The sequence below is a fragment of the Pinus tabuliformis genome, chromosome Q, assembly GCF_031772625.1.
Source record: "Pinus tabuliformis cultivar Carrire ecotype Pingquan chromosome Q, CPIR1, whole genome shotgun sequence".
NCBI lineage: Eukaryota > Viridiplantae > Streptophyta > Pinopsida > Pinales > Pinaceae > Pinus > Pinus tabuliformis.
Window position 1 is genome coordinate 1,376,748,185 of NC_142296.1, and position 8,755 is coordinate 1,376,756,939.

The 8,755-nt window shown below is 42.6% G+C and overlaps 1 pseudogene; it reads right to left on the reverse strand.

Annotated features, from left to right (window-relative positions):
- Positions 1-6,507: 6,507 nt before the first annotated feature.
- LOC149225062 (aldehyde oxidase GLOX pseudogene) lies at positions 6,508-8,178 on the reverse strand (annotated as a pseudogene).
- Positions 8,179-8,755: the final 577 nt, after the last annotated feature.

The following is an 8,755-nucleotide window of genomic DNA, read 5'->3' on the forward strand; positions in this document are numbered from 1 at the left end:
AACAAAAGGAAATCAGGGAAAAGTACACCCCAACGACAAATACCCAAGGAAAATATACCCTTGGAAATGCAAAATAAATTCAAAGTCCTCCAGGAGGAGGAAGTAGGGATGGAAAAGGAAGTCAACGACGAGGAGCCAATGGAAATTTTAAAAGAGACAGGAAAATAGGAATCAGGACAAGGAGATACAGAACAAGGGGAGGTAGAAGAGAAAGGGAAACAGACAAATGAACAAACTCAAATGGAGATAGACCCACATAAAGACAAAGGAGGAGAAGAGGAGCGAATAATGAGGAAATTGCTACAGGAATGGAGGTTTTTAGATGAAAGATTCATCCCTGAGGAACAGAAGCAAATATATAAAGAAGCATTTCAAAAATATAAGGAAAAGGCAGGGGCAACAACAGCAAACAAACTGGAACAGATAGAAATGCAAGGGACTCAGAACTCGGGAATGGGCAGCTCTGGCAAAGGAGGAAAAAAGGGGCAGGCGTTCGATGAGCGAAACAATCCAAGAGGTGCTGGTGAATTCAGGAAGAGTCATACCTCTATCAGAGGTATTCCAACAACCCCCAAAACTATTAAAATGATAATTACAAGCTGGAACATCAGAGGTCTTAACAGCAGAGGTAAACAGAGATATTTGAAAGACAAATTGAAAAGAGACAAACCAAGTATAATGATAGTCCAAGAAACAAAGATTAGCATGCAAAAAATGGAAGAAATAATGAGCAGGGGTAATACTCGGTATGAGATAATGGGGCAGGATGCGATAGGCAGTGCAGGAGGGTTGGCAATCCTATGGAACCCGGAGGAAATACAATTTGGAAATTGGATAAGCTTTCCTCGGATCCTCTCAGGAACTTTTAGAGTGATAGGGTCATCTGAGTGGGTAGTCCTCTCAGGAGTTTATGGACTGCACTCACCAAACGAACGCAAAGGATTTCTACAGAATTTGAAATCAATCCGAAGACTCTTCTCAGAGATGCCGTGGATTATAGGTGGTGACTTCAATATGATTACGACCTTAGCAGAAAAGAGAGGAGGATTGAGAAGGATAGATCCAGATATGGAAGCATTTAGAGACATGATATCGAAGCAAAGAATGGTGGATATTCAAACAATAAATGGTACCCATACATGGAATAATCGTAGAGGCAGAATAAATCAAATAGCTTCGAGATTGGATAGATTTCTAGTTTCGGAACAAATCATGATGAGAGATGTATACATAGAGGCTATGATCCTTCCAGTAGTAGGCTCAGATCACTAGCCAATAAAGTTAGAAATTGACCTTAAGCAGGGTCCTAAAAGAAGACCGTTCAGGTTTGAATCATTTTGGCTCAGGAACCAACAGTTTTTACCAAAAGTAGAAGAATGGTGGACTACGAGCAGACAAAGTGGGCGAAGTAAGATGCACACATTCCAATTAAAATTGAAAGAACTCAGGGGGAAAATAAAAAAGTGGAATAAAGAAGAATTTGGGGATATATTCAAAGAACAACATCGCTTAGAGCAAAAAATGAGTGAGCTGCAACAGGTGATTATATCAGAAGGCAGAAATGAGGAGAGAAGTAGAGAAGAGGGCATTGTAATAGGGCAACTTGAGGAGCGAAGAAAGCAGGAGGAGATCTTATGGAAACAAAAGTCTCGAGTGCAGTGGCTTAGAGAAGGAGAAAGGAATACAAAGTTCTTCCATCAAGCCATGATCCAACATCGTCAGAGAAATAGGATTTTCTCAATTAAAGATAAGGGAGGGAACCGTATAACCCAACATGAAGAAATGGAACAGGAGCTAGTAGGACATTTTAAAGATATTCTCACTGAACCTCAAAGGAACATATCAGAGGCTATAGGCAGGATAAGCAATGAAATCCCAAAGATGGTAACCAGGGACCAAAATCTAGCTTTGATGAGGGTAGCAACCCTGGAGGAAGTGGAGGAAATAGTGAAGAGCCTGAAAAGAAATAAAGCCCCAGGACCAGATGGATATACAGCAGAATTCTACCAAGCAAGCTGGCAGTTCATAGGAAAAGAAATCTTAGAAGTTGTGGAGGAAGCGCGCAGACAGCAAAAGGTATGGCCAGGTCTAAACTCTACTCTTTTAACTCTTATTCCTAAAACTGCTCATTCGGAAACAGCTGAGGGATTTCGCTCGATTGCTCTCTGTAATGTAATCTACAAGATCATTGCCACCTTAATGGTCAAAAGACTAAAGCCAATCCTTTCCAGTATAATCTCCCCAGAACAAACAGGGTTTGTGGAAGGGAGACAAATCTTAGATGGTCTGGTAGTTTCTCAGGAAGTAATCCATACATTGAAACAAAAAAAGGAACCAGGAATGATGATTAAACTTGATCTTTCAAAAGCCTATGATCGCCTAAATTGGAACTATTTAGAGTCAATTCTACAGGCTTACGGGTTCTGTAACAGATGGGTGAAATGGATTCTCAGCATGATCTCTACGCCTAATTTCTCCATCCTTTTGAACGGTACTCCAACCGCGACCTTTAATGCTACAAGAGGACTGCGCCAAGGAGACCCCTTATCTCCATTCCTATTTATAATAGCGGCTGAAGGATTGGGAAGATACCTCAAAAAAGAGCTGAGAGAGAGGAAAATAAGAGGGCTGAGACCATGGGGAAACAACCTCCCAGTTACCCACCAACAGTTCATAGACGATATTATGCTATTCTGTAACGTCTCACTGAGAGAAGTCAAAAGGGTAAAAGGGGTCCTTGAGTTATTCATGGAAGCTTCAGGTACTGAAATTAACAAGGACAAATCTAGCACCTTTATCTTCAATACACCTGAAATGGTTAAAAACCATTTGACAAGAACGTTGGGGTTCAGAAAGGGAGAATTACCTACAAAATACTTGGGCACCTTGCTTGCTGTAAACCCGTTGAGGATAGCTAATTGGCAGCCTACCTTAGAGAAACTTAAGAACAGATTAGCCAACTGGTCCTTCAGGTCTCTTAATATAGCAGCAAGATTAGTGCTACTGAAATCGACTCTCCAATCAATTCCCATCTACCCTCTATCGGTAATGGCTGTTCCGAAAGGGGTATGCACCAGAATGATTGAAATTTTCCAGAAATTCTTATGGGGAGGGCCAAAACAGCAGAAGAAATGGGCCTTAATATCATGGAATAGCCTAACAAAAGCAAAGGAGGCAGGGGGACTAGGGCTAAGAGACCCGCTTACCTTGAACCAAGTCCTAGTGGCGAAACTATGGTGGCGCTGGATGAATGGGGGCAAAGATTTATGGAAAGAAATATGGACTCAAAAATATAACATGCCTACTACAGCTGAAGAAATTTTGAGAAAGGAAGTGATGCCAAAAGGCTCTACGATATGGGATCTGGCGTGTCAGAACAGAGATATCATAAATATGCATGCTTTTTGGGAGATAAGAGATGGAAAGACAGCAAAATTTTGGGAGGAAGCCTGGCAGCAGAGGGGAAGAATGGTGGAAATTCAAGAGATGCAAAACACATACAGGGAAGCCAAAGCCAAAGGCTTAAATTATGTCAGCGATTACTGGAAGGAAGGAAGAGATAATGAGATTTGGAGGGAATGGAAAGAACCAGAAGAATGGGATAATAACATCAATGAAGATCTAAAAGCAAGGATAGTAAAAGAGATGGATTCAAGAAGGATTAAAAACAGAACTGGGCCGGACATTCTCAGATGGGGCGGATCTACGAAAGGTACCTTTACGGTTAAGGAAGCATACCTCATAAAGTCTAAACAAGCGCAGGAAGAACAGTCACAAGAATGGAAACAATTATGGAAGAACAGGTGGTGGCCAAAGGTCACCATGTTCGCTTGGTTAGTGGGAAGAAGACGCATTCTGACATGGGATCAAATTCAGAAACGAGGGTTCCAAGGACCACCCAGATGCAGTTTATGTAAACAAGACATAGAAACTCAGGAACATATCTTAAATTCTTGCCCGGTAGCTCAGCAACAGTGGGAAGAGACCAGAAGCCTGTTCGGAAAGACAAACCGGAACCCTCAGGACATAGTTCAAACCATCCTCTAATGGGGGAAAGGCCAATTTCTAAGCCCGGTAGTGAGGAGAGCATGGAGCCTGGTAGCGGGATTCAACATATGGATTATCTGGAAAGAGAGAAACAGAAGGGTTTTTCAAGGTAAGATCAATTCCCCGGAGGCGTTATGGAAAAGAACTCAAAGTCTCATAAGAGAAACAATCCTATCGGAAGCTTGGGACCAGGAGGATTGGAAAACTAATGTGGAAGAAAATCAAATTTTAAGGAGGTTAAATCTGGAACAAGGAATGGTGCATCCACAACAGCAAAAAACTCAGAGTATACAGACCCAAAGCCCAGCTGTGTTCATTCGTCCCCAGGAAGGCTTCATCAAACTTAATTTTGACAGAGCTTCAAAAGGGAACCCGGGGCCAGCTGGGTATGGAGGGATTTTCAGAGACAGCCAAGGTCAAACCAGGTGGATTTATGCAGATAGAGGGATAATGAGTAATAATGAAGCAGAATTTATGGCTGCCTATCAAGGAATTAGAATTGTAATAAGAAACGGATACATGAAATTAGAAATAGAAGGCGATTCAAATTTAGTAATTGAGACAATCAGAAAATTGAATAATGGGAAGAAATGGGAACAGGTGGCAAAGAGCTGGAGGACGGTGGGTCTAATCCAGGACCTGGCAGAGAGTATGGAGCGTATAGAGTATAAGATTATCCACCATGTTAGGAGAGAAGGTAATAGAGCTGCAGATTACTTAGCTAACTGGGGCTGTAGCGAATCGGACGGGAAAGTGGACAGCATATGGCAAACTCAGCTGGCAGGACCACGATGGGAGAACTTAAATCTAATCACCAAGCAGGATATTAATGACACGACACAGTTATGATCAAGGCTACATCCAGACCCCGATCGGGGTGGAGAAAAGGGACATGTATGAAGAAATGATGGGGGTCAGTGCGTGGCAGTACAAGCCACATCTTAAGACAATCATATCAAGGAATGCAGAGATGGTATGCAGGTGTGGCCAAAACCCGAGACAAGGAAGTGAAAGAATAATGGAGAAGGCAGGGGAGAAGGACATCGACGTTTAGTCAGTGGAGTGCAGGATAGGTGGCGATAAACTACTAGGAGAAAGGGAAGGTCTTACAGCAAATAAATTGAGGATTAGAAAAGTGGTGAAGGTAGAGGCTATCTGGCAAAGAAACCCTAGTAACCGTCTTAGAAGAGGGCAAGGGGCAATGGCGGAGAGAGGAAAGAAGGCAAGAGAAAACACCGAAGAGGAAGGCAGACGGATGGGACAGGAAAAGGATCAACAGGAAGCCCGGAACGCAAGAAAGAACATTAAGCAGAGGGTAGAGGAGGACGAAAGCCTGCAGGAGACCAAAAAACACCAGCTATCCAAAGAAAGAGAGGTCAGGCATTACAGGATGGAGAAGGAGAAGACGGAAGAAGAAGGAATTCGCAGGGAAGGAGAAATGGAGAACGGCAAGGAAGAGTGCATGGGGAAGGGGACTTTCGAGGTTGGTCAAGGTAGTCGGGGTAACATTTGGGAAAGACCCTCCAGAAGAGGTAAGGGCAGAAGGCGTGGGGGACGTGGGAGAATTTGGCAAGCAGACTGCTATGAAGCTGAGACACCACCCCCAAATCGTCAAAACAGAGGTCGACGCCCTACGGAGCAGATAGCTCAGGAAGCAGAAAGAGCATACAATGAAGGGATCGACGCGGAGATAAGAAGAATTATCAAAGAGATGGAGAATAAGGTTCTATGGGAGGCCTCAAATCCAGAAATGGAGGAATGGGGCATTCATCTTCCGAACCCAGGGAACACAAGGGGGCATCTATCTCTGTATAAACAAGCCCTGCATATCTATTGGGTTGTGAAGCGTCTTTTAGCAAAAGCCATGGAACAGGTCACCGAGGAGATGACGGAAATAGCTCAAGGAATCCTCAACTTAAAAAGGGAAATGGAAAACCTCCAACTCACGCTCCTGATGCAGGACAGCAGGCTAGAGGAAATTCAAATTCTGCTGAAAAAGACAACTACCAGGCAGTGCGAGGAGGAGATCAAGCTGAATCTTATGGTAGATTGATGTGTTTTGCTATGTTTTCAAATGAACTTTCTATTAGGTCTATGAGAATTAGTGTTGTGGACATGTTATGGAACTGTAATAGCTGATAGGAATATAGCAATAGTATGTTGGTAGGGTTAAGTTTAAGGTTTAAACCTGGTTATGTATTTGCATAAGCTATAAGTTGACACTCTCAGACTTATGGTGACCTTCAAACCCGGTTTCCCCTCGGGGTGGGTCAAGGTCACCAATGACTGTACATATTCTTTTTTGGTTGTATATAATAGATAAGATCCTGCAGCAGCTTACAAAAAAAAAAAAAAAAAATGTACGAGAGCTTACCGTTGTAGCGCTCACTCAGTACGGTAGAGTAGGGTAGAGTACAGTACATATGAGATTATTGAGAATGTAAAAGTAGAAGGATGAGTCTAATTAGAAGACAAATGAATCCAAGTGGCAGCGCTGGGTATTCCACTGTTCAGCACGAATAGCATGTAGTACCCAAGCGGTGCTGCAACAGGGGTGGGAGGTGCCGTTACTAGGGCACTATAAATATTCTGCCCTGCTCCTCCTACTAATTCTAATTGTGGGGTGGCAGATGCAAGTAGAAGCAATCTCTGATGCATGGAAAAAGAGTGAGTAGTGAAGGTCGAAGGATAAATGTTGAACTGAATGGAAATGTTATGATGACTATTTGTAGCGAATTGAACCTTGAAGCTACCGCCATAAGTGACCGAAGCAGGCAACACAGAAATGATGGTGGGCTTCAGGGAAGATTCGTCTAAGTAATAAGGACTGTATGCTTGCAGATGAAGCTCTGTGGGAAACATAACGGTGAAATTATAATTTTTGTTGGGGTTGGAACCTCCCACAAAAATCCTACCATCAGGCAATGCAATTGTAGTGGAATGATACATTCTTGGAACAGTGGAACTTGCGAGTACTGAGAAGCGCTGCCCTGGAAATGCATTAGTTCTGTATAAATAAGGAGCAAGAGCTGGATTGGTTGCTTGCCCATAACCTGCACATCCCTTCTCCGCTCCATTGATAATCAGAATTTCACCGGTGGGAAGAAGTAGCATATCTCCCAGAACTCTGGAAGCAGACATGTTCTCCATTGCCCAATCGGCATTGGGATCTGTGATAACCATTCTTCCACAGCTCTGGAGCGCGTCAATGAAAATCCCTACAAGTGACAAATTGTAACTGTCAAGAGGAGCACCACCGCAGATCATAATTTCTGTCCTCCGAAATGCATCAGATGCAGACAGTGGCAACATCAAAGATGAGGCGGTGGTGGGGTAATTTCTTGGGCCATCTGGGATTCTTGGAGAATGCCTGACCACAACATTTCTTTGGTAATCAAGCAAGATGGAATCACGGTTGGCGAAGATGACGATATTTCCATCGGATGAGAGATGAAGAAAATGATAGAGATTGTACAGGCTCTGCAGGTTTCGGGGCACATAGGTGTCTTCCAGAAACGTCAGATTGTAAACTCCCTCACCAGGCTTCCTTGGTGGCAGGAATTCGTAGGTAAAAGCATAGTTGCCGCCCACAACAATACTTCTACCGTCAGGAAGGATCTGGTTTGAAGCATACCATCGATCTTTCAGAAGCCCAGATCTAGGTTCACCAGCTGGATCAACCCAATCACATGTAGAAGTTTCACAAGGTAAAAATTTACGAACACTCATGTTTCCATCGCCCCATCCACCAGTGCTAACCAAAGTACCGTCTGCAGCAAAGGCTCCCGATGAACACCAAGTATCAGTACTCAGCGTCAATGGTCTCACCTTGTTTGTAGCAATCTTGTATTCTATGGAGTGCGCTGAGGAATCATGATAACCAGCTGATTTACCTATGCAAATTCTATTTGCGAGGCTTATATTAGAATCACCAAAATTTGTGTAATCGTACATCACCACTGTACCCATAATGGTGGTGGCCATATGCATTGTTGACACACCTCCATTTTCAATCACCACTTCCCATCTCCCAAGGCCAGGGTTTATCGCATCACGGCCATCGGCCCTGCAAATATTGATTACCAGAATATACACCACAAATTCAATCCAAATGCAACACTTGGACTCCATGATATGATATCCAGAAATCGGTATTGCTGTTGGTATGCTCTGCAAAGGCGAGTTCATGAGTTGAGTTTTTATAGAGAGGTGATGTCAAATGCATAATTGTAAGTGGTCTCCACCTTCCAGCTATAGTCATAGTGGATGTATCTACTCTTTCAACGTAGCCAACCTCAATTAAAACTCACTCTTATTTCATTTCTGGCTGGATCACAGACCACAATAAACATGGCCAGACCAACTTGGAATGGAAAATATAAGCAAAATATCATTTTCAAAACTCTATTTTTGCAATCACAATAAACTTCTCACATTTATATTTTAAGGTGACAACAATATATTAAGGTGAGGAGTTGTTTTTAGTACAATTTTTTGGACTTTCTACTGTAGAATTTGGCTGAAAAAAAAAATTTGAGGTGGAATCTTGATTTGTGTTAAATTTAAACTGGCTTTTTGATTGTATATATAGATTCACCACCCACCCTGAAAAGTTATTTCAATAAATTCCTACAGGATTTTAGAGAAATTAGATGGGAAAATCCCACCAGAAAAGATTCCAAAAATTCTCACTAAAAATAACTCATTA